At 48.5% G+C, this 24,747-nt stretch overlaps 1 protein-coding gene across 1 annotated transcript in view; it reads right to left on the reverse strand.

The window, feature by feature from the left end:
* Positions 1 to 24,747, reverse strand: part of CNOT1 (CCR4-NOT transcription complex subunit 1) — a 1,177,977-nt gene that overhangs the window by 69,509 nt on the left and 1,083,721 nt on the right. The window lies entirely within an intron of this gene.

Here is a 24,747-nt window from a genome sequence, read left to right on the forward strand (position 1 = left end):
ATTGTGAACACCCACTGGAGACCGATTAGATCCAGAAGATTTTTTTCAGCAATTTCCTACCATGGCAGTAGGTAACTATTTATATAGCGCTTACTACCCCTGATGAGGGTATGAAGTGCTTTTCAGCAAGTAGCCTGCTACTCCGGATCCCAGAAGGATTAGTGGTGGATTAGTATTGAAAATGTCACTTACCCAGTGTACATCTGTTCGTGGCATCAGTCGCAGTAGATTCGCATGTTTTGCAATAGCTCGCCATCTGGTGTTGGGCCGGAGTGTTACAAGTTGTTTTTCTTCGAAGAAGTCTTTCGAGTCACGGGACCGAGTGACTCCTCCTTTTGTCTCCATTGCGCATGGGCGTCGACTCCATCTTCGATTGTTTTTCCCCGCAGAGGGTGAGGTAGGAGTTGAATTGTAGTAATAGTGCCCATGCAATGGAGTGACTAAGTATGCACCTATTTAAGGTTGAGATGATACATATATAAATAATTGAAGGTAACTTCCAAACTGCTACAGGCTCCCGGGGAGGCGGGTGGGCACATGCGAATCTACTGCGACTGATGCCACGAACAGATGTACACTGGGTAAGTGACATTTTCAGTTCGATGGCATCTGTCGCTGTAGATACGCATGTTTTGCATAGACTAGTAAGCAGTTATCTCCCCAAAAGCGGTGGATCAGCCTGTAGGAGTGGAAGTAGTCTGAAATAATGTTCTTAATACGGCTTGACCTACTGTGGCTTGTTGTGCGGATAACACGTCTACACAGTAGTGCTTGGTGAATGTGTGAGGCGTAGACCATGTGGCTGCCTTACATATTTCTTGCATTGGGATGTTTCCTAGAAAGGCCATGGTAGCACCTTTCTTTCTGGTTGAGTGTGCCCTTGGTGTAATGGGCAGCTGTCGTTTAGCTTTAAGGTAGCAGATTTGGATGCATTTAACTATCCATCTGGCTATACCTTGTTTTGATATTGGGTTTCCTGCATGAGGTTTTTGAAATGCAATAAATAGTTGTTTAGTCTTTCTGATGTTTTTTGTTCTGTCAATGTAATACATCAATGCTCTTTTGACATCTAATGTATGTAGTGCCCTTTCAGCTACGGTATCTGGCTGTGGAAAGAACACTGGAAGTTCCACTGTTTGATTTAGATGGAACGGTGAAATAACCTTTGGCAAAAATTTAGGATTGGTCCTTAGGACGACCTTATTCTTGTGTAGTTGTATAAAAGGTTCCTGTATTGTAAACGCCTGAATCTCGCTTACTCTTCTTAGGGAAGTAATGGCGATGAGAAATGCCACCTTCCAGGTTAGGAACTGTATGTCGCAGGAGTGCATGGGTTCAAAAGGTGGACCCATAAGTCTAGTTAGGACAACATTTAGGTTCCATGAAGGAACAGGTGGTGTTCTTGGTGGTATAATTCTCCTAAGGCCCTCCATGAATGCTTTAATGACTGGTATCTTATATAGGGAAGTTGAATAGGTAGTCTGCAGGTATGCAGATATTGCTGCAAGGTGTATTTTAATGGAAGAGAAAGCCAGGTTAGATTTTTGTAAGTGAAGCAAGTAACCCACTACATGTTCTGGAGTTGTGTGTAATGGTTGTATTTGATTAATATGGCAGTAGCAAACAAACCTCTTCCATTTACTTGCATAGCAGTGCCTGGTGGATGGCCTTCTGGCTTGTTTTATGACTTCCATACATTCTTGGGTAAGTTGTAAGTGCCCGAATTCTAGGATTTCAGGAGCCAGATTGCTAGATTCAGCGATGCTGGATCTGGGTGTCTGATCTTTTGGTTGTGCTGTGTCAACAGATCTGGCCTGTTGGGCAATTTGATGCAGGGTACTACTGATAGGTCTAGCAGCGTTGTGTACCAGGGTTGCCTTGCCCAAGTTGGTGCTATTAATATGAGTTTGAGTTTGTTTTGACTGAGTTTGTTTACCAGGTAAGGAAGGAGAGGGAGAGGAGGAAAAGCGTAAGCAAATATCCCTGACCAGTTCATCCATAGGGCATTGCCTTGGGATTGTTTGTGTGGGTATCTGGATGCGAAGTTTTGGCATTTTGCGTTCTCCATTGTCGCAAACAAGTCTATCTGAGGTGTTCCCCAGAGTTTGAAATAAGTGTTCAGAATTTGGGGGTGAATTTCCCATTCGTGGACCTGTTGGTGATCTCGAGAGAGATTGTCTGCGAGTTGATTTTGGATCCCTGGTATAAATTGTGCTATTAGGCTAATTTGGTTGTGAATTGCCCAACGCCAAATCTTTTGTGCTAGCAGGCTTAACTGCGTGGAGTGCGTCCCCCCCTGCTTGTTTAGATAATACATTGTTGTCATGTTGTCTGTTTTGACGAGAATGTATTTGTGAACTATTATTGGTTGGAAAGCTTTTAGTGCTTGAAAAACTGCTAGAAGTTCTAGGTGATTTATATGCAGTTTTGTTTGATGTACGTTCCATTGTCCTTGTATGCTGTGTTGATCGAGGTGTGCTCCCCACCCTGTCATGGAAGCATCTGTTATTACGTATTGTGGCACTGGGTCTTGGAAAGGCCGCCCTTTGTTTAAATTTATGTTGTTCCACCACAGAAGCGAGAGGTAAGTTTGGCGGTCTATTAACACCAGATCTAGAAGGTGACCCTGTGCTTGTGACCATTGTGATGCTAGGCACTGTTGTAAGGGCCTCATGTGCAGTTTTGCGTTTGGGACAATGGCTATGCATGAAGACATCATGCCTAGGAGTTGTAGTACCATCTTTGCGTGTATCCTTTGTGTTGGATACATGCGTTGTATGATGGTGTTGAAATTTTGAATTCTTTGTGGACTTGGAGTGGCTACCCCTTTTGATGTGTCTATTATGGCTCCCAGGTATTGTTGTACACCTTGCGCGGCAGAATTTTGGATTTTGTGAAATTGACGGTGAACCCTAGTTTGAAAAGGGTTTGTATGATATGATTTGTGTGATTTGAGCACTGTATTAACGAATGGGCCTTGATTAGCCAGTCGTCTAGATATGGGAACACATGTATTTGCTGCCTTCTTATGTGTGCAGCGACTACCGCTAGACATTTGGTAAAGACTCTTGGTGCGGTTGTTAATCCGAAAGGCAGTACCTTGAATTGGTAATGTATTCCCTTGAATACAAACCTTAGGTATTTCCTGTGCGATGGGTGTATTGGTATATGGAAATAAGCATCCTTGAGGTCTAAAGTTGCCATGTAGTCGTGTAGTTTTAGCAATGGCAATACTTCTTGTAGTGTGACCATGTGAAAGTGGTCTGATTTGATGAAAGTGTTCACTACTCTGAGGTCTAGGATTGGTCTCAGCGTTTTGTCCTTATTTGGTATCAGAAAGTACAGTGAGTAAACTCCTGTGTTTATTTGTGTGTTTGGCACTAATTCGATTGCATTCTTTTGCAATAGTGCCTGCACTTCTATCTCCAGGAGATTGGAATGGTGTGTTGTCAAATGTTGTGCTTTTGGTGGTATGTTTGGAGGGAATTGTAGAAATTCTATGCAATAACCATGTTGGATAATTGCTAGAACCCAAGTGTCTGTAGTGATTTCCTCCCATGCTTTGTAATAATGACTTATTCTTCCCCCCACTGGTGTTGTGTGGAGGGGGTGAGTGACATGTGAGTCACTGTTTAGTAGTAGGGGTTTTGGGGCTCTGAAATCTTCCTCTATTTCTAGGGAATTGCCCTCCTTTATATTGTCCCCGAAAACCTCCTCTATACTGTCCCTGGTAACTGGACGGTGTTGCTTGTGAGGTGGTGGCTTGTGTGCTCTGACCCCAAACCCCCCTCGAAAGGGCGTTTTACGGAATGTGCTGTAATTCCCTCTGCTCTGCGGGGAGTAGAGTGCGCCCATGGCTTTGGCAGTGTCCGTATCTTTTTTGAGTTTCTCAATCGCTGTGTCCACTTCTGGACCGAACAGTTCTTTTTCATTAAAAGGCATATTGAGAACTGCTTGTTGAATCTCTGGTTTAAATCCAGACGTTCGGAGCCATGCATGCCTTCTGATAGTTACAGATGTATTCATTGTCCGTGCAGCTGTATCTGCAGCATCCATGGAGGAGCGGACCTGGTTGTTGGAAATGGTCTGTCCCTCCTCAACCACTTGTTTTGCCCTATTTTGTAAGTCCTTGGGCAGATGTTCAATGAGATGTTGCATCTCGTCCCAGTGGGCTCTGTCATAGCGCGCAAGTAGTGCCTGGGAGTTCGCGATGCGCCACTGGTTTGCAGCTTGTGCTGTGACTCTTTTACCAGCTGCATCGAACTTGCGGCTTTCTTTATCTGGGGGTGGTGCATCTCCAGATGTGTGAGAGTTGGCCCTTTTCCTAGCTGCTCCTACAACGACAGAGTCTGGTGGCAGCTGTGTAGTGATGAAAACCGGGTCTGTAGGAGGCGCCTTATACTTTTTTTCCACCCTTGGTGTGATTGCCCTACTTTTGACCGGCTCCTTAAAGATTTCTTTCGCGTGCCGGAGCATACCTGGGAGCATAGGCAGGCTTTGGTATGAGCTGTGGGTGGAGGAGAGTGTGTTGAATAAAAAATCATCCTCGACCTGTTCTGAGTGGAGGCTTACGTTGTGAAATTGTGCTGCTCTAGCCACCACTTGAGAATACGCGGTGCTGTCTTCTGGTGGAGATGGCTTTGTAGGGTATGCCTCCGGACTGTTATCTGACACTGGGGCGTCGTATAGGTCCCATGCGTCTTGATCTTGGTCACCCTGGCTTATGGTGGTGTGAGCTGGGGAGTGTGATGGAGTTCGTGCTGGTGAGACGTTAATCACTGGCGGAGGAGAGGGTGGTGGGGTAACTCTTTTCACCACTTTTGGTTGTGGTGTCTGTTCAGTTTGGAACTCCAACCTTCTCTTTCTTCTAATGGGGGGAAGGGTGCTTATTTTTCCTGTCCCCTGCTGTATGAAGATACGCTTTTGCGTATGATCCACATCAGTTGCTTGTAGCTCTACCTCAAACCTATGCTTTTGCATTTGGGAGGTTAGCGAGTGCTCTTCTGTATAAGAGCCTGAAGCTGGGTTGCTTGCAGTTTGTTTCGGCACCGAAACCCTGTCTGCGTGTTTTTTCGGCTCCGAGGTGACTTTTTTCTTTTTCGGGGCCGAAACCTCTCGGCGTCGATGATCTTCGGTGCCGCTGTTTCGGCGTCGAGCCGTGTCCACACCGGCATCTCGTGTCGAGGCTTGTCTCCAGCACTTTCTCGGTCCCGAGAAGGCTGCGTGCCGGTGTCTCGACCGGAGTCGGACGATCTCGGCACTGTTTGGGCCTTTTTCGGTGCCGACGGTCGGTCACCGAATTTATGGGTGGAGCCATGGCCTGATGGCAGTGGCGTCCCCTGGGCCTTGTAAATCTTTCTCTGTGTGGTTTTCGACATCTTACTCACGGTTTGTGTATCGTCGAATCCTTCGGAGTCCGATTCTTGGTTCGAGAAGGTACCTTCCTCTTCCTGCTCCTCGAACTCTCGGTGGGCTGTCGGCGCGGACGCCATCTGAAGTCTTCTGGCTCGACGGTCTCGGAGTGTCTTTCGGGACCGGAACGCACGACAGGCCTCACAGGTGTCTTCACTGTGCTCAGGTGACAGGCACAGGTTACAGACCAAGTGTTGGTCTGTATAGGGGTATTTATTGTGGCATTTGGGGCAGAAACGGAACGGGGTCCGTTCCATCGGCGTTCTTCAGCACGCGGTCGGGCCGACCAGGCCCCGACGGGGGATCGAAAAAACTACCCCGAAGGGCACCGGAGCTCTTCGATCTTCGATGCGGTGTTGAATCTAAGTACGCCGATCCCGAACGCAACAATACCGACGAGAATCTTCCGAAATTAGCTAATTTTCCGTTCCGAAACTCGGAGCGACAGGAACACGTCCGAACCCGATGAAAAAAAACAATCGAAGATGGAGTCGACGCCCATGCGCAATGGAGACAAAAGGAGGAGTCACTCAGTCCCGTGACTCGAAAGACTTCTTCGAAGAAAAACAACTTTTAACACTCCGGCCCAACACCAGATGGCGAGCTATTGCAAAACATGCGTATCTACAGCGACAGATGCCATCGAACAGGGTAATATGAGTACAGTATTAGAATGCGTTGATTTGAGCAGAGGATATATGAGAATGTTAGGAGGTTTGAAAAGAATAATAGAGGGATAGAGGAAGAAAGAATCCAGAAGAGTTACTTGGGAGTTTAGAGTAATAGGATGAGTCTTGGGATGAGTAAAGGAGAGCTGGGGGAGGGAAGAGTCTGGAGAAAGAGGTGAGGGAGATCGTAGTATTAGAACGTGCTTAGGATGAGTCAAAGGTGAGTTAAGTGAGGGAGAATTTAGTAAGGTTGTTTGGGAGATCATAGTAGTAAACTGAGGTTCGGGATAGGGCAGGAGCGGTAGAGGAGGGAAGAGCTTAGGAAGGGTTATTCTGGAGATCATAGTAGTAGAATGCGTTTGGAATGAGAGAGTGGGGATGGAGGATAGATTGATAGAGGTGTAGGGTGATGGGGAGAAAGAGTAAAGCTTACAAGAGAATTCCACCCACCCACCCCTACCCACCCTCGCGCCCCTCCCACCACCCTGTACAGTAGTGGAGGAAGCTGGCCTGGTGTGTGGTGGACACCTATGATGTTGGCACCTTATACCAGGTCCAGACAACCCCTATTTGTAAATATAGGCAGTGTCTAGGAAGCCAGGGCTCTCCAGAGGTAGCTGTGGATGAGCAACCAAGACTCATCTAGGAGACAAGCAAAGCTTATGAAATACCACAACTGTCACACAGCAACTTATCACACATGAAAGGAACCACAGTTCTATTTCTGGTGTTCCTCACTTTTGAAAGTACTTTTAAAGTACTTGGGAGTGAATATCCCATTTGTGAGTTTGTTGGTGATTTCTGCTTAGGAGATCCACTAGCTGATTGTGTATTCCTGGAATGTATTCTGCTAACAGATGAATGTGATTGTGAATTGCCCATTTCCATATTGTCAGGCCTAGCAGGGACAGTTGAGATGAATGTGTCCCGCCCTGTTTTTTGAGGTAATACATGGTCGTCATGTTGTCTATTTTTATCCGAACAGTCTTGTGTTTGAGAAGGGTTGAAACACTTTTAGGGCAAGAGAAACCGGCAATAATTCTAGATGGTTTATGTGAAATTGTTTCTGTTTGGGATCCCATTTCCCTTGAATGGTATGATTTTTTAGATGAGCTCCCCAACCTATCATTGATGAGTCTGTTATTATGGTCTGAGGCACGGGGTCTTGAAATGACCGCCCCTTCATTAGATTGCTGAGATTCCACGATTGAAGGGACGTGTGCGTTTGGCGGTCCATCAACACTAGATCTTGAAGTTGACCATGTGCTTGAGACCATTGTTGTGAGAGGCATTGTTGTAAAGGCCTCTTGTTTAGTCTTGCATGTGGAAATATGGCTATGCAAGATGCCATCATCCCTAAAACTTTCATGATAAATCTTAGTGTATTGTTGATTTGGCTGTATGTGTGGTATGAGATTTTGGAATGCCTTTAGCCTTTGTGTATTTGGATTTGCTAGTTTTTTTTTTTTTTGAGTATTTAGAATACCACCTAGGTAAGGTTGGTTGTACTTATGCTGGTTGAAGGTGAGATTTCTGGTAATTTAGAGAGAACCCTAGTGTATGTAGGGTTTCTATTACATACTGAGTGTTGTTGTCATTGTGTAAAATTGCTTGATGTTATTAGCCAATCCTCTAGATATGGAAAGATGTGAATGTGTTGCCTTCTTAAGTAGGCTGCTACTACTGCTAGACATTTTGTGAACACTCTTGGAGCTGTTATGCCGAATGGCAAAACTTTGAACTGGTAATGTTTTCCTGCTATGACAAACCTGAGTTATTTCTGTGAACTGGATGGAAGGGTGTATGGAAATACGCATCTTTAAGGTCTAAAGCAGTCATGTAATCTTGTTTCTGTAGTAGAGGAATGACATCCTGCAGAGTTACCATGTGAAAATGTTCTGACAGGCTGATTAGATTGAGAGGCCTGAGGTCTAGGATAGGGCTTAAAGTGCCATCTTTTTGGAGAATGAGGACGTATAGTGAGTATACTCATGTTCCTTGTTGAGAATGTGGGACTAATTCTATTGCAACAGAACTTTGTGTTCTGGGGACAATTTGTGGCAAAGTGGTGGAATGTTTGTGGGGTGGAGATTAATTCTAGGCAATAGCCATTGTGGATAATTGATAACACCCATTTGTTTGTGGTGATATTTTGCCAATGAGGGTGGAATTGCTGTAGTCTTTCTCCCCACAGGAGATGTGTGTGGTGGAGGGGTAGGAAAGAAGTCACTCTTTGGATAGTGTAGTGGCTTGGAACTTGCCTCGGTTTCTGAAATATTGTCCTCTATAGGACCCTCTAAACCTCCATCTTTGATACTATTGCTGCTGTTGTCCCTGCTTTGCCTGGGAGGTAGAAGCTTCAGAGGATGGTGGTTTGAATCGTCCCCTAAACTGTGACCTGCTAAAGGAGCCTCTAGCGGTGTCGTGTATAATACTCCCATTGCGTTGGCTGTATCTGAGCCTTTCCTCAGCTTTTCTACGGTTGTATCGACCTCAGGCCCATGTAAAGTACTGCCTATTGAATTTCTGGTTTAAAACCAGAAAAGCGTAACCATGCATGCCTTCTTATTGCATTGGCAGTATTTACACTCCTTGCGGCTGTATCGGCAGCATTGAGGGCAGACCTTATCTGGTTGTTACTTACGGCCTGTACCTCTTCTACGACCTGTTGTGCTCTCTTTTGATGCTCTTTTGGGAGGTGCTGTATGAGTTCTTGCATCTCATCCCAGTGGGCTCTATCACATCTGGCAAGAAGTCCTTGAGAATTTGAAATTCGCCATTGGTTGGCCGCTTGCATGGCTACTCTCTTGCCAGCTGCATCAAACTTTCTACTCTCCTTATCAGGTGGATGAGCATCCCCTGATGATTGGCCGTTAGCCCTTGTAGGAAGTTGGCTCTGTATATACTGTCTCAAAAGGAAGAGATAGTGTGCACAGAGTCCAAGGGTCCCCTTGGAGGTAAGATAGTGGCACAATTAGATAATTCTAATGCTCTATTTTGTGGTAGTGTGGTCGAGCAGTAGGCTTATCAGAGGGTCGTGTTAAGCATTTGTTGTACACAAGCAGGCAATAAATGAGGAACACACACTCAGACTTTACTCCAAGCCAATAGTTTTTATATAGAAAAATATATTTTCTTAACTTATTCTAGAACCACAAGAGTCAAGACTTGAAGTAAATACATAAAATGCAAGGTACTCCACACAGGTAAGTAAGGAACGTTGAATTAGAGCAGTAACATACACAGTAGAGGTTAAAATGGCAATAAGCTATTTTAAAAGTGGACAGTGCAAAAATCAACAGTTCCTGGGGGAGGTAAGTAAGGTTAGGTTTCTGAGGTAAATAAAGCACTTACAAGTTGAGTTTCCTGGGCATAAGCAGCCCACCGTTGGGGGTTCAAGGCAACCCCAAAGTCACTGCACCAGCAACACTGGGCTGGTCAGGTGCAGAAGTCAAAGGAGGGCCCAAAACACATAGGCACCTATGGAGAACAGGGGTGCTCCGGTTCCAGTCTGCTTAGCAGGACCTGCGTCTTCGGAGGGCAGACCAGGGTTTTTTTGTAGAGCACTGCGGGGGTGGGGGTGGCACAAACAGGCACACAAAACCCCCCTTAGCAGCACAGGGGCGGCCCAGTGCAGTGTGCTTAGGTGTTGGGTTTTCTGTAGAAATCAATGGAGGGACCCAGGAGTCACTCTAGCGATGCAGGCAGGGCACAGGGGGTCTTCTGGCCAGCCACCGACTGGGCTAGGCAGAGGGTCGCCTGATGATCACTCCTCCACTGGAGTTAAGTTCCTTTCAGTCCTGGGGGCTGCGGGCGCAGGGCTTGGTCCAGGCGTCGAGTTCTTTGTTCCAGGTAGTCGCGGTCAGGGGGAGCCTCTGGATCCTCTCTGCAGGCATCGCTGTGGAGGTGCAGGGGGGTCGTCTCAGATTACTCATGAGGTCGCAGTGGTCTGGGAGTCGTCTCTGCAGTGTTGGTTCTCTGGCAGTGGCGTCGGGTGCAGATGGTGAAGTCTCACGCTTCCGGCAGGAAGAGTGAGTCCTTTAAAAGTTGCTTCTTTGTTGCAGAAATGTTGCTGTAGGTGAACAGTGCAGCGTTTCCCGGGAGTTTCTTGGTCCTTTGGTTCAGGGCAGTCCACTGAGGCTTCAGAGGTCGCTGGTCCCTGTCAGATGAGTCACTGTGCAGGTTCTTTAAGTCTGGAGACATGCCGGTAGGGCTGGGTCCAAGTCAGTTGTCGTCTCCGTAGAGCTTTCAGGTCAGCAGTCTTTCTTGTAGGTTGAAGGAATATGATTTCCTGGGTTCTGGGTCGCCCCTAAATACTAGATTTAGGGGTGTGTTTAGGTCAGGAGGGCAGAGGCCTATATCTACTGTCCTGGAGGTGGCTATACCCTCTTTGTGCCTCCTCCTTGAGGGGAAGGGGGCACATCCCTAATCCTATTGTGGGAATCCTCCAAACTCAAGATGGAGGATTTCTAAAGGCAGGGGTCACCTCAGCTCAGGGAACCTTAGGGGCAGTCCTGACTGGTGGGTGACTCCTCTTTGTTTTTCTCATTATCTCCTCCAGCCTTGCCACCAAAAGTGGGGGCAGTGGCCTGAAGGGCGGGCAACTCCACTAGCTGGGGTGCTGTAACAAAAGGCATGAGCCTTTGAGGCTCACCACCAGGTGTTTCAGTTCCTGCAAGGGGGAGGTGAGAAGCACCTCCACCCAGTACAGGCTTTGTTCCTGGCCACAGAGTGACAAAGGCACTCTCCCCAGGTGGCCAGAAACTCATCTGGTTGTGGCAGGCTGGCAGAAACTGGTCAGCCTAGCACTAGGAGTCGGACTGATATTCAGGGTTCATCTCTAAGATGCCCTCCGGGGTGCATTTTACAATAAATCCCACACTCACATCAGTGTGCATTTAATGTGCTGAGACGTTTGATACCAAATGTCGCAGATTTCAGTGTAGCCATTATGGAACTGTGGAGTTCGTGTTTGACAAACTCCCAGACCATTATACACTTATTGCTACCCTGCACTTACAATGTCTAAGGCTTTGCTTAGACACTGTAGGGGCATAGTGCTCATGTGTAAGGAAATTGCTTCATGTTGCAGTTACCCCCCACTTTTTGCCCGATACTGATGCTGACTTGACTGAGAAGTGTGCTGGGAACCTGCTAACCAGGCCCCAGCCCCAGTGTTCTTTCACCTAAAATGTACCATTGTTTCCACAATTGGCACACAGGTAAGTCCCTGGTAAAAGGTACCAGTGGTACCAAGGGCCCTGTGACCTGGGAAGGTCCATAAGGGCTGCAGCATATGTTGTGCCACCCTAAGGGACCCTCACCTAACACATGCACACTGCCATTGCAGATTGTGTGTGTTGGTGGGGAGAAAAAGGCAAAGTCGACATGGCATCCCCCTCAGGATGCCATGCACACAAAATGCTGCCTTGGCATAGGTAAGCCACCCCTCTAGCAGGCCTTACATCCTTAAGGCAGGGTGCACTACACCACATGTGAGGGCATAGCTGCATGAGCAATATGCCCCTACAGTGTCTAAGTCTATTCTTAGACATTGTAAGTACAGTTGTGGCCATATTAAGTATATGGTCTGGGAGTTTGTCAAAAACGAACTCCACAGCTCCATAATGGCTACACTGAATACTGGGAAGTTTGGTATCAAACTTCTCGGAATAATAAACCCACACTGATGCCAGTGTTGGATTTATTAAAATGCACACAGAGGGCATCAAGAGATTCCCCTTGTATTTTACCCAATCCTTCAGTGCAGGAGGGACTGGTCTGTGCCTGCCTGCTGCTGAGAGATGAGTTTCTGACCCCCTGGGGTGAGGGCCTTTGTGCCCTCTGAGGCCAGAAAAAGCCTGCTCTGCGTGGAGGTACTTCACACCTCCCCCCCTGCAGGAACTGCAATACCTAGCACTGAGCCTGAAAGGCTCAGGCTTCGTGTTACAATGCCCAAGGGCACTCCAGCTAGTGGAGATGCCCGCCCCCGGGACACAGCCCCCACTTTTGGCAGCAAGTCCAGGGGAGATAATGAGAAAAACAAGGAGGAGTCACTCACCGTGTCAGGACAGCCCCTAAGGTGCTCTGAGCTGGGGTGACCCCTGCCTTTAGAAATCCTAAAGCTTGGTTTTGGAGGATCCCCCCAATACGAATAGGGATGTGCCCCCCTCAGGGAGGAGGCACAAGGAGGGTGTAGCTCAAGGACAGTGGCCATTGGCTACTCCCCTTCCAGACCTAAACACACTCCTAAATCCTGGCTCCCCAGATCCCAGGAAATCAGATTCCTGCAACCTGAAGAAAGAAGGACTGCTGACCTACAAGACTGCAGAGAAGGAGGATGACGACAACTGCTTTGGCCCCAGCCCTACTGGCCTGTCTCCAACTTCAAAAACCTGCTCCAGCGACGCATCCGACAGGGACCAGCGACCTCTGAAGCCTCAGGGGACTGCCCTGGACTACAGAACCAAGAAACTCCTGTGAACAGTGGCCCTGTTCAAAACCAGCTACTTCTTTGCAACAAACAAGCAACTTCCAAAGACTTCACGTTTCCTGCCGGAAGCATGAGAGACTACACTCTGCATCAGACACCCCCGGCTCGACGTGCAGAAAACAAACACCTCAGGGAGGACTCCCTGGTGACTGCGAGCCCGTGAGTAACCAGAGACGACCCCCCTTGAGCCCCCACAGTGGCGCCTGCAGAGAGAATACAAAGGCACCCCCTGATCGCGACTGCCTGTAACAAGGGACCCGAAGGAACCAAACTTCCACGCAATAGTGACCCCCAGGCTACCCTCTGCCTAGCCCAGGTGGTGGCTGTCCCGAGAAGCCCCCCTGTGCCTGCCTGTACCGCTAGAGTGACCCCCAGGTCCCTCCATTGAAACCTATACAAAACCCGACGCTTGCTTTGCACACTGCTCCTGGACGCCCCTGTGCCGCTGAGGGTGTGTTTTGTGTGCATACCTGTGTTCCCCCCCCCCAGTACTCTACAAAACCCCCCTGGTCTGCCCCTCAAGGACGCAGTATTGAGTGTGTTGTTGGCATTGTATAAAATTGCTTGATTTTATTAGCTGATCTAGATATGGAAAGACATGTATGTGTTGCCTTCTTATGTAGGCTACCACTACTGCTAGACATTTTGTGAATACCCTTGGAGCTGTTGCTATGCCGAATGGTAAAACTTTGAATTGATAATGTTTTCCTGCTATAACAAACTTTAGGTATTTTCTGTGAGCTGGATGGATGGGTATATGGAAATACACATCTTTGAGGTCTAATGCAGTCCTGCAATCTTGTTTTTGTAGTAGTGGGATGATGTCTTGCAGAGTTAACATGTGAAAGTGTTCTGACAGGATATATAGATTTAGGGATCTGAGGTCTAGGATGGGCCTGAGAGTGCCATCCTTTTTGGGAATGAGGAAGTATACTCCTGTTCCTTGCTGAGAATGTGAGACCAATTCTATTGCTTGTTTTAGTAGTAGTGATTGTACTTCTTGTTGTAATAGAACATTGTGCCCTGTGGACAGTTTGTGGTAAAGTGAAGAAATGTTTGGAGGGGTAGAAATCAATTCTAAGCAATAGCCCTTGCAGATAATTGACAATACCCAATGGTCTGTGGTAATGTTTTGCCAATGGGGAGTGGAATTGCCCCAGGAGATGTGTGGGGTTGAGGGATGGCAAATAAGTCACTGTTTAGATGGGTGTAAGGAAATGCCTCCTTGGCATGGTTACCCCCTGACTTTTTGCCTTTGCTGATGCTAAGTTATGATTTGAGTGTGTGCTGGGACCCTGCTATCCAGGCCCCAGCACCAGTGTTCTTTCCCTAAAATGTACCTTTGTCTCCACAATTGGCACAACCCTGGCATCCAGGTAAGTCCCTTGTAACTGGTACCCCTGGTACCAAGGGCCCTGATGCCAGGGAAGGTCTCTAAGGGCTGCAGCATGTCTTATGCCACCCTAGGGAACCCTCACTCAGCACATGCACACTGCTTCACAGCTTGTGTGTGCTGGTGGGGAGAAAATTACTAAGTCGACATGGCACTTCCCTCAGAGTGCCATGCCAACCTCACACTGCCTGTGGCATAGGTAAGTCTCACCCCTCTAGCAAGCCTTACAGCCCTAATGCAGGGTGCACTATACCACAGGTGAGGGCATAGGTGCATGAGCCCTATGCCCCTACAGTGTCTAAGCAAAAGCTTAGACATTGTAAGTGCTGGGTAGCCATAAGAGTGTATGGTCTGGGAGTCTGTCAAACACGAACTCCACAGCACCATAATGGCTACACTGAAAACTGGGAAGTTTGGTATCAAACTTCTCAGCCCAATAAATGCACACTGATGCCAGTGTACATTTTATTGTGAAATACACCCAGAGGGCATCTTCGAGATGCCCCCTGAAAACATACCCGACTTCCAGTGTAGGCTGACTAGTTTTTACTAGCCTGCCACACACCAGACATGTTGCTGGCCACATGGGGAGAGTGCCTTTGACACTCTGTGGCCAGGAACAAAGCCTGTACTGGGTGGAGGTGCTTCTCACCTCCCCCTGCAGGAACTGTAACACCTGGCAGTGAGCCTCAAAGACTCACCCCTTTTGTTAAAGTGCCACAGGGCATCCCAGCTAGTGGAGATGCCCGCCCCTCCGGCCACTGCCCCCACTTTTGGCGGCAAGGCTGGAGGAGGTAATGAGAAAAACCAGGAGGAGTCACCCACCAGTCAGGACAGCCCCTAAGGTGTCCTGAGCTGAGGTGACCCTTACTTGTAGAAATCCTCCATCTTGTGGATGGAGGATTCCCCCAATAGGATTAGGGATGTGCCCCCCTCCTCTCAGGGAGGAGGCACAAAGAGTGTAGCCACCCTCAAGGACAGTAGCCATTGGCTACTGCCCTCCCAGACCTAAACACAGCCCTAATTTCAGTATTTAGGGGCTACCCAGAACCCAGGAAACTAGATTCCTGCAACCTTAACAAGGACTGCTGACCTGAAGCCCTGCAGTGAAGACGGAGACGACAACTGCTTTTGTCCCAGTCCTACCGGCCTGTCTCCCAACTTCGAAGAAAACTGCAACAGCGACGCATCCAACAGGGACCAGCGACCTCTGAAGCCCCAGAGGACTGCCCTGCAACCAAGGACCAAGAGATACCCGTGAACAGCAGCCCTGTTCAACAACCTGCAACTTTCTTGCAACAAAGAAACAACTTTAAAGACTTCACGTTTCCCACCAGAAGCGTGAGACTTTCCACTCTGCACCCAACGCCCCTGGCTCAACCTGCGGAAAACCAACACTACAGGGGGGACTCCCCGGCGACTGCGAGCCCTTGAGTAGCCAGAGAAGACCCCACTGATCCCCCACAGCGATGCCTGCAGAGGAAATCCAGAGGCTCCCCCTGACCGCGAAGGACTGTAACAAGGGACCCGACGCCTGGCACCAACACTGCACCCGCAGCCCCCAGGACCTTAAGGAACCGGACTCCAGTGCAGGAGTGACCCCCCAGGTGACCCTCTGCCTAGCCCAGGTGGTGGTTACCCCGAGGAGCCCCCCCTGTGCCTGCCTGCATCGTTGAAGAGACCCCCGGGTCTCCCCATTACTTCCTATCTGAAACCCGACGCCTGTGTGCACTCTGCACCCGGCCGCCCCTGTGCGCTGAGGGTGTACTTTCTGTGCATGCTTGTGTCCTCCCCCGGTGCCCTACAAAATCCCCCTGGTCTGCCCTCCGAGGACTCGGGTACTTACCTACTGGCAGACTGGAACCGGGGCACCCCTGTTCTCCATTGAAGCCTTTGTGTTTTGGGCACCTCTTTGACCTCTGCACCTGACCAGCCCTGAGCTGCTGGTGTGGTAACTTTGGGGTTGCCTTGAACCCCCAGCGGTGGGCTACATTGGAACCAACTTCGAACCCTGTAAGTGTTTTACTTACCTGTGAACGTAACCTTTACTTACCTCCCCCAGGAACTGTTGATTTTTGCAGTGTCCACGTTTAAAATAGCTTATTGCCATTTTTACCAAGACTGTACATGCTATTGTGATTATTCTAAGTTCCTAGAGTACCTAAGTGAAATACCTTTCATTTAAAGTATTACTTGTAAATCTTGAACCTGTGGTTCTTAAAATAAACTAAGAAAATATATTTTTCAATTAAAAAACCTATTGGCCTGGAGTAAGTCTGAGTGTGTGTTCCTCATTTATTGCCTGTGTATGTACAACAAATGTTTAACACCACCCTCTGTTAAGCCTACTGCTCGACCACACTACCACAAATTAGAGCATTAGAAATCTATTTTTGCCACTATCTTACCTCTACGGGGAACCCTTGGACTCTGTGCACACTATTTCTTACTTTGAAATAGAATATACAGAGCCAACTTCCTACAATGGGGTAGAGGCTTGTTTTGAAGTTTGGAACTTGCTTCGGGTGCTAAAGTATTGGCCTCTATAAGACCCTCTAAATCCCCCTCTCGACTACTGCTGTTGCCCTTGTTTGGTCTGGGAGGTAGAAGCCTCAGTGGATTGTGGCTGGAATCCTCCTCTGGATTGTTGTCTACAAAAGGAGCCTCTATAGGGTGTTGTGTATAATGCTCCTGTTGCTTTGGCAGTGTCTGAGTCTTTTCTCAGTTTTTCTATGGCCGTGTCGACTTCAGGGCCAAACAAGTGCTTTTTTATTAAAAGGCATATTGAGCAATGCCTACTGGATTTCAGGTTTAAAATCAGAGGAACATAACCATGCATGTCTACGTGTAGTGATGGCAGTATTGGCACTTCTAGCTGCTGTATCTGCAGCATCAAAAGCAGACCGTATTTGATTATTGCTTATGGCCTGACCCTCTTCCACAATTTGTTGTGCCCATTTTGGGTGTTCCTTTGGGAGATGTTGTAGGAGTTCCTGCATCTTGTCCCAGTGGGCTCTATCATACCTTGCGAGTTTGCAATTCGCCATTGCTTGGCAGCCTGTGTGGCTACCCTCTTGCCAGCAGCATAACATTTTCTACTCTCCTTGTCAGGGGGAGGAGCATCCCCTGATTACTGGTTATTAGCCTCTTTCTAGCCGCACGTACTACCACTGAGTCTGGAGGAACTTGGTGGGTACTACAAACAGGGTCTGTAGGGGCAGGCTTATATTTTTTTACCACTGCGTGGTGTCAACCTAACTGACTGGCTCACTAAAAATTTGTTCTGCATGTTCTATCATGCCACGTAGCAATGGGAGGCACTGAAATTTTGAGTGCGTGGAGGATAGTGTGTTAGAGAGAAAATACTCTTCTAGGGGTTCAGTGTGCATAAGCACCCCATGATACACTGCTGCCCTGGAAATGACCTGCGTGTATGCAGTAGTGTCCTCTGGTGGAGAAGGCTTAGACGGGTATAAATCCGGGTCATTGTCAGGAATAGGATATGGATCGTAGAGATTCCGAGTGTAAGGAAATGCCTCCTTGGCATGGTTACCCCCTAAGTTTTTGCCTTTGCTGATGCTAAGTTATGATTTGAAAGTGTGCTAGGACCCTGCTAACCAGACCCCTGCACCAGTGTTCTTTCCCTAAACTGTACCTTTGTCTCCACAACTGGCACAACCCTGGCACTCAGTTAAGTCCCTTGTAACTGGTATCCCTGGTACCAAGGGTCCTGATGCCAGGGAAGGTCTCTAAGGGCTGGATCATGTCTTATGCCACCCTGGGGACCCCTCACTCAGAACATGCACACTGCTTCACAGCTTGTGTGTGCTGGTGGGGAGAAAATGACTAAGTCGACATGGCACTCCCCTCAGAGTGCCATGCCAACCTCACACTGCCTGTGGCATAGGTAAGTTACCCCTCTAGCCTTACAGCCGTAAGGCAGGGTGCACTTTACCACAGGTGAGGGCATATGTGCATGAGCACTATGCCCCTACAGTGTCTAAGCAAAACCTTAGACATTAGGGTCTGGGAGTTTGTCAAACACGAACTCCACAGTTCCATAATGGATACACTGAAATCTGGAAGTTAGGTATCAAACTTTTCAGCACAATAAATGCACACTGATGCCAGTGTGCAATTTATTGTAACATACACCCAGAGGGCATCTTAGAGATGCCCCCTGAATACCAATTCGACCTATAGTGTAGGCTGACCAGTTTCTGCCAGCCTGCCTCACACCAGACATGTTGCTGGCCACATGGGGAGAGTGCCTTAGCCACTCTGTGGCCAGAAACAAAGCCTGTACTGGGTGGAGGTGCTTCTCACCTCCCCCTGCAGGAACTGTAACACCTGGCGGTGAGCCTCAAAGGCTCACCCCTTTTGTTACAGCGCCCCAGGGCATCCCAGCAAGTGGAGATGCCCGCCCCTCCGGCCACTGCCCCTACTTCTGGCAGCAAGGCTGAAGGAGATAATGGGAAAAACAAGGAGGAGTCACCCACCAGTCAGGACAGCCCCTAAGGTGTCCTGAGCTGAGGTGACCCCGGCCTTGAGAAATCCTCCATCTGGAGTTTGGAGGATTCCCCCCAATAGAATTAGGGATGTGCCCCTGTCCCCACCAGGAGGAGGCACAAAGAGGGTGTAGCCACCCTCAAGGACAGTAGCCATTGGCTACTGCCCTCCGAGACCTAAACACACGCCTTAATTCAGTATTCAGGGGCTCCCCAGATCCCAGGAAATCAGATTCCTGCAACCTGAAGAAAGGACTGCTGACCTACAAGCCTGCAGAGAAGGAGGAAGACGACAACTGCTTTGGCCCAAGCCCTACTGGCCTGTCTCCAACTTCGAAAACTTGCTCCAGCGAAGGATCCGACAGGGACCAGCGACCTCTGAAGCCACAGAGGACTGCCCTGGACTAAAGGACCGAGAAACTCCCGTGAACAACGGCCTTGTTCAAAAACCAGCTACTTCTTTGCAACAAAGGGGCAACTTTCAAAGACTGCATGTTTCCCGCCGGAAGTGCGAGACTTCACACACTGCACCCGACGCCCCCGGCTTGAGATCCAGAGAACAAACACCTCAGGGAGGACTCCCCGGCGACTGAGAGTCCATGAGTAACCAGAGACGACCTGCCTGAGTCCACACAGCAACGCCTGCAGAGAGAATCCAGAGGATCTTCCTGACCGCGACTGCCTGTAACAAGGGACCCGATGCCTGGCACCAGCACTGCACCCGCAACCCCAAGGACCCGAACGTCAGCGCAGGAGTGACCACCAGGTGACCCTCTACCTTTCCCAGGTGGTGGCTGTCCTGAGAAGATCCCCCCCCCCCCCCCCACCCCAGTGCTCCAAAAAACCCTCCTGGTCTGCCCCCCGAGGACGCAAGTACTTACCTGCTGGCAGACTGGAACCAGAGTACCCCTGTTCTCCATAGGCGCCTATGTGTTTTGGGCACCTCTTTGACCTCTGGACCTGACCGGCACTGAGCTGCTGGTGTGGTAACTTTGGGGTTGCCTTGGACCCCCAACGGTGGGCTGCGTATGCTCCAGGACTGAGACTTGTGTTTTACTTACCTCCTAATCTAACCTTTACTTACCTCCCCCAGGAAGGATAAGTTAAGCATTAAATCCTAGTTCTCTTCCAGGGGAATCCTCATCAAAGTCAAGCATTGAATATTCCCACCCTCGTGCTGGGATCCCGGAGCATATATAAAAATACACATGTATAAGTATGAAATATATATCTTTTTAGTAGATAATTTCCATACCAGAATCATGTATACATGTGTATAACAGCAATGCAGACTATGTTGATGAACAGGCTAAAATGCTTTATTTCTATGGAGTTTTTTCTTTCTTTAAAAAAAAAAAAAAAAACACTCCCCCTATAATTACAAGAACACTTTCTGAAGCCCAATTGAAGGGCACAGAAAAAATACCAGCAACATGTGAAAAGAGAAAAAACTACACTGAAAACAGAGCATTATTAGCCAATAGGCTGCATGCAAGTTAATACAGCAGAACCACAAAATTTGGCACCGTGCCTTTAAGACCCTGAGCACTTCCAGTATCCCACCATGCCTCAGGGGGTGAAGGAGAGGTGACAGTTGGTTCACAGTTAGGTCAGTACTTTTTTACGGTGACAAAGAATCCAACAGATTAGATAGATGGTCTGTACTGCACTTCTAGGAGACTTGCGTCCAGGGAGGAGGGTGGGTTGTTTATGACTGATGAGGATACCCCTGGAAGAGAACTAGGATTTACAGGTAAGTAACTTATCCTTCTCTTCCAGGGGATCCTCATCAATAGTCAAACATTGAATAAATTAGCAAGCCCCTCCCTTATCTCTGCGGACTGTCTAATAGAAGTGCAGGAAAAAGACATACACTATGCAAACAAATTTCTCAGAGACGCTTGACCAACTTGAGCGTCCGCTTTGGCATCTGAATCTAAACAGCAATGCCTAGTAAATGTACGTACAGGTCTCCATGTAGCGGCCTTACAGATCTCAGAGATTGGAACATTGTTAAGGAGGGCAGAAGTAGCCGCTTTTCCTCTAGTCGAATTAACCTTAGGCCTAGCCAATAACTGTTTGTTAGCCAATTGATATGCAGTTACAATACATGAAACTATCCCTATAGATATAGTTCGTTTTGAGGCTGCATCGCCTGTTCTCGTATGTCCATAATTTACAAACAGGTGGTGAGATCGTCTAATCAATTTGGTCTTATCCAGGTAAAATTTTAGCACTCTTTTCAGATCCAGGGAGTGCAAGGCTTTCACCGCCGGAGTATCCGGATTGGGGAAAAAAGTTGGGAGTGATATAGTCTGATTGATGTGAAAATCCGACACCACCTTCGGTAAGAACGATGGATGAGTTCTTAGTACAACTCTATTCTCATGGAAAACCGTATACGGTTCCTTGGAGGACAAAGCCTGAATCTCACTGACCCTCCTAGCCAAAGTAATGGCTACGAGAAAAGTTGTCTTCCACGTAAGGTGTTGCAAAGAAGCTCTGTGAATAGGCTCGAAAGGAGGCCCATGAGTTTAGATAACACTATGTTCAGTTCCCATGGAGGCGAGGGTTTTCAAATGGGTGGAAAAACCTTCTTTAAACTTTCCAAGAAATCCTTGACTACTGGCATTGTAAAGAAGGATTTCTGAGAAGGTGACTTTCGATTTTGAACCCGTAAGAGCGCTGTGTGGAAGGCCTTCTGGACTCCTTTAAAATGTTCATGCATTCCTGCGAGAGCCCTAGATGCCCATACTGCAGGAATTCAGGAGCCATGCCGTCAAGCTCGGAGAGGGAAGGTTGGGGTGAAGAATCTTGCCTCCCAGCCTGCAAAGGAGATCCGGTCTGCACGGCAGCCTCTTGTGCAGTTGTTCTGACAGCTTGAGGAGATCCGTGTACCAGAACTGTTGAGGCCATTGTGGGGCTAAGAGAATCATTCTGGTGTTGGATCTGTAGAGTTTGTTTATTACCACTGGTATCACGGGAATCGGTGGAAAAGCATAGAGAAATATCCCTGACCAGTCTATCAACAGGGCATTCGAGACCCGGGACGGTAGAACCTTGACGCAAAGTCTGGGCATTTTTTTGTTTACCTTGTCTGCAAACAGATCTAAATGAGGCTAACCCCATTGAAGGAAGATGTCTATGACGACCTCGTTGTGAAGAACCCAGTCGTGGGCGTCCTCAAGGGTTCTGCTTAGGAAGTCTGCCTCCACGTTTTGCTGCCCTGGGAGGTGGATTGCTGTAAGAGACATTCCCCTCGCTATGAGCCAGTGCCAAATGGTTTGAGACTCCCGAGACAGGGGCCGGGATCTCGTACCTCCTTGCTTGTTCAGATAATACATTGTCGTATTGTCCGTCTACACCAGCAGAGACTTTCCCTGAATCGATGGTGCAAATGATTTGAGCGCCAGATGAACCGCTCTGAGCTCCAGAAGGTTGATATGGTAAGTCTTGTCTTTGCTGGACCACAAGCCCTGAGCTTGAAGGGAACCCAGATGAGCTCCCCAGCCCTGTAGCGATGCATCCGTTACCAGAGTGTCGGAAGGGATTGGATGGTGAAAAGGAACTCCTACTGACAGGTGATGTCTGCGTGTCCACCATTGCAATGATTGTCGCGCTCCTACCGGAAGAAGCATCCTGTCCTCCCATTGGCCTGTGTGTTGATTCCAGTTTTCCTCTAGAGCCTCTTGAAGAGGTCTCATATGCAACCTGGCGTTCGGGACAATGAAAATGCAAGAGGCCATGGAGCAAAACAGAGATGTCACCTGACGGGCCGTAGGGGAACCAAGAAGATCGCAACGCTTCTTCCTTATTGATAATAGTCGTTCCTCCGAAGGATACACTTTTTGTAGCTCTGTATTCAGTATCGCCCCCAGGTAGTGGAGTGTTTGAGTTGGGATGAGGGTGGACTTTTGGAAGCTGACTTGCAGACCTAGAGAGCGGAAAACACAGAGAACAATGTCTAGATGCTTTTTTGCCTGTTCCGGAGAGGAGGCTTTCAGTAGCCAATCGTCTAGGTATGGATAAATGAAGATTTTCTGCTTCCTCAAATGCGCCGCTACTGTTGCTACACACTTGGAGAATGTGCGAGGGGCAGATTTGAGACCGAAAGGCAGCACCTTGAACTGATAGTGTTGAGAGACTATCACAAACCGTAGGAATTTCCGATGTTTGGGTACGATTGGGATATGAAAATACGCATCCTGCAGATCTATGGAGCACATCCAGAGTCCTCGATGCAGCTGAGGGAAAATCTGATGAAGTGCCAGCATTCTGAATTTTTGTTTCCATATGAATTTGTTGTGCAGCCTCAAGTCTAGAATCGGTCTGAAGTCTCCTTCCTGACCCTTTTTTGCTACTAGAAAATATCGGGAGTATACTCCCTTTCGACTTTGGGCGGCTGGCACCATTTCTATCGCTCTTTTCTGCAACAGGGCGCGAACCTCTTTGCGTACTAAGTTCATGTGAGCAGGCCTCGACTTGGTTGGTGACAAATGAGGTGGAGGTTGTTGGAAAAGAAGAGACTATCCATTCTCTACAATGTTCAGCACCCATTTTTCTCTTGTTATTCCATGCCACTCGTGAGAAAACTCTGATACTTCCCCCAACCGGAGTGGTGGACGGTATTAAGGGAAGCGAATCCTCATTGTTTTGCAGAGTTTTGGGGGTAGACTGCTGAGGTCTGCTTGATCCTCGGTCTCTTGTGGCCTTGCGAGACTGGAAGAGAGGACGCCCTTGTTTCTGTTGCGGTCTGAGACCAATGAGGGGTTTGAAGCCTCTGTTGGAACGGGCGCCTGTCGTAAGGTCTGTACCTCCTTCTGAAGTCTTTCCTTCTTTCCAGACCCACTGTCCTCATTGTGTCAACCTCCACCTTCATACGTGCCATCTCATCATCCGTGTGGACTCCAAATAAAGAGTTTCCGTTAAACGGAAGATTCATGATACGCTGTTGCGCCTCCTGCTTTAACCCTGTGAGCCTCAGCCAGGAAGATCTTCTTGCGCAAACCCCATGCGCGTATCCATGTGCCGCCAAGTCCGCACAGTCTGCGGCTGTACTGATTTGATTGGACACCAGACTTCCCTCTTGAAGGATCTCCTGGAAGTCCTGCCTCTCATCTCTAGGCAGCTTTTTGTCACAAATCTGTTCAGCGAGTCCCAGAGGGATCGATCATATCTGCGCCTAGGAGTGCTGAGGCGCTGGAGACCATCATCGCCGCCGCGCCACACATCTTCCTACCCAGAGAGTCCAGATGTCTACTCTCCTTGTCCGGTGGAACCGTTGAGGATGACGCCACTGAATGCATTTTGCGGGCTGCGGCTAATATGACTGAGTATGGTGGTGGATCAGCCCTGAGAAACAAAGGATCCTGATCAGGGGCCTTGTACTTTTTCAAGATCCTAGCAGGAGCTGAACGGAGGTTTGCTGGCATCAAAAAAGTCTCCATGGTCGGCTGGAGAAGACCAGGCACAAGTGGTAACTTCCTTGAAACCGTTCTGTGTTGCAGGGTTTCGAAGATCACTGATGAGGAAGTTGAAGGTTCCGGGACATCAATGTTAAGCTTTTGTGCTCCCCTGAGCAGTACCTCATTGAAAGTTGTTATATCATCCACCGGGGAAACTATCTGGTGGAGAATCCGTTAGAGTCGGGGAGTAACCTCTTATGGAAGACCTCGACGATGTGGACCAAGAAGGGGTCCTTCTGTGATGGCGCGACCTTGACCTAGACCTCCTCTGGGAACGTGACCTGCTCCTAGATCTTGTGGTAGTGCGCCGAGGCCTAGTAGTAGATTGGCGAGACTTAGAACAAGCCCGTTCTGCATGTGCCGTTGGCGATGGGGTCGTCTGAAGAGACGCTGATGGGGAGTACATGCATGAGTACTGAGATTCTGGAGAAGCTGGCGCCTTGTTAAGGCTCTCCAACCACCTTGGCGATAGGTTTATGAGCGAGATGTGCCCTGACGATGAGGCCCTTGACCGTCTGGACAATCCACTCCTTATGGAGACCACTGGACTTGGTGGAGTGAGATTCTTGTCGGCCGGTGGCTGCTGACGCTCTTCCCCTTGAGAGATAGGCAGTAGCTGTCTCGACGTCGAACGGTGTACCGACGTCGAAGGAGGCCCAGAATGTGCCGTAGACTGCTCAGGTCTCGACGTCGAGCGACTCGACGGTGACTGGTGGTCCGTTGTATGCGTACAACTCGATGTCATATGCTTCGCCGTCGAGTGATGGGCCACTGACGACGGAAGCCTCTGCTCTCCACGCTGAGGCGA

The sequence above is a fragment of the Pleurodeles waltl genome, chromosome 12, assembly GCF_031143425.1.
Source record: "Pleurodeles waltl isolate 20211129_DDA chromosome 12, aPleWal1.hap1.20221129, whole genome shotgun sequence".
Classification (NCBI taxonomy): Eukaryota; Metazoa; Chordata; class Amphibia; order Caudata; family Salamandridae; genus Pleurodeles; species Pleurodeles waltl.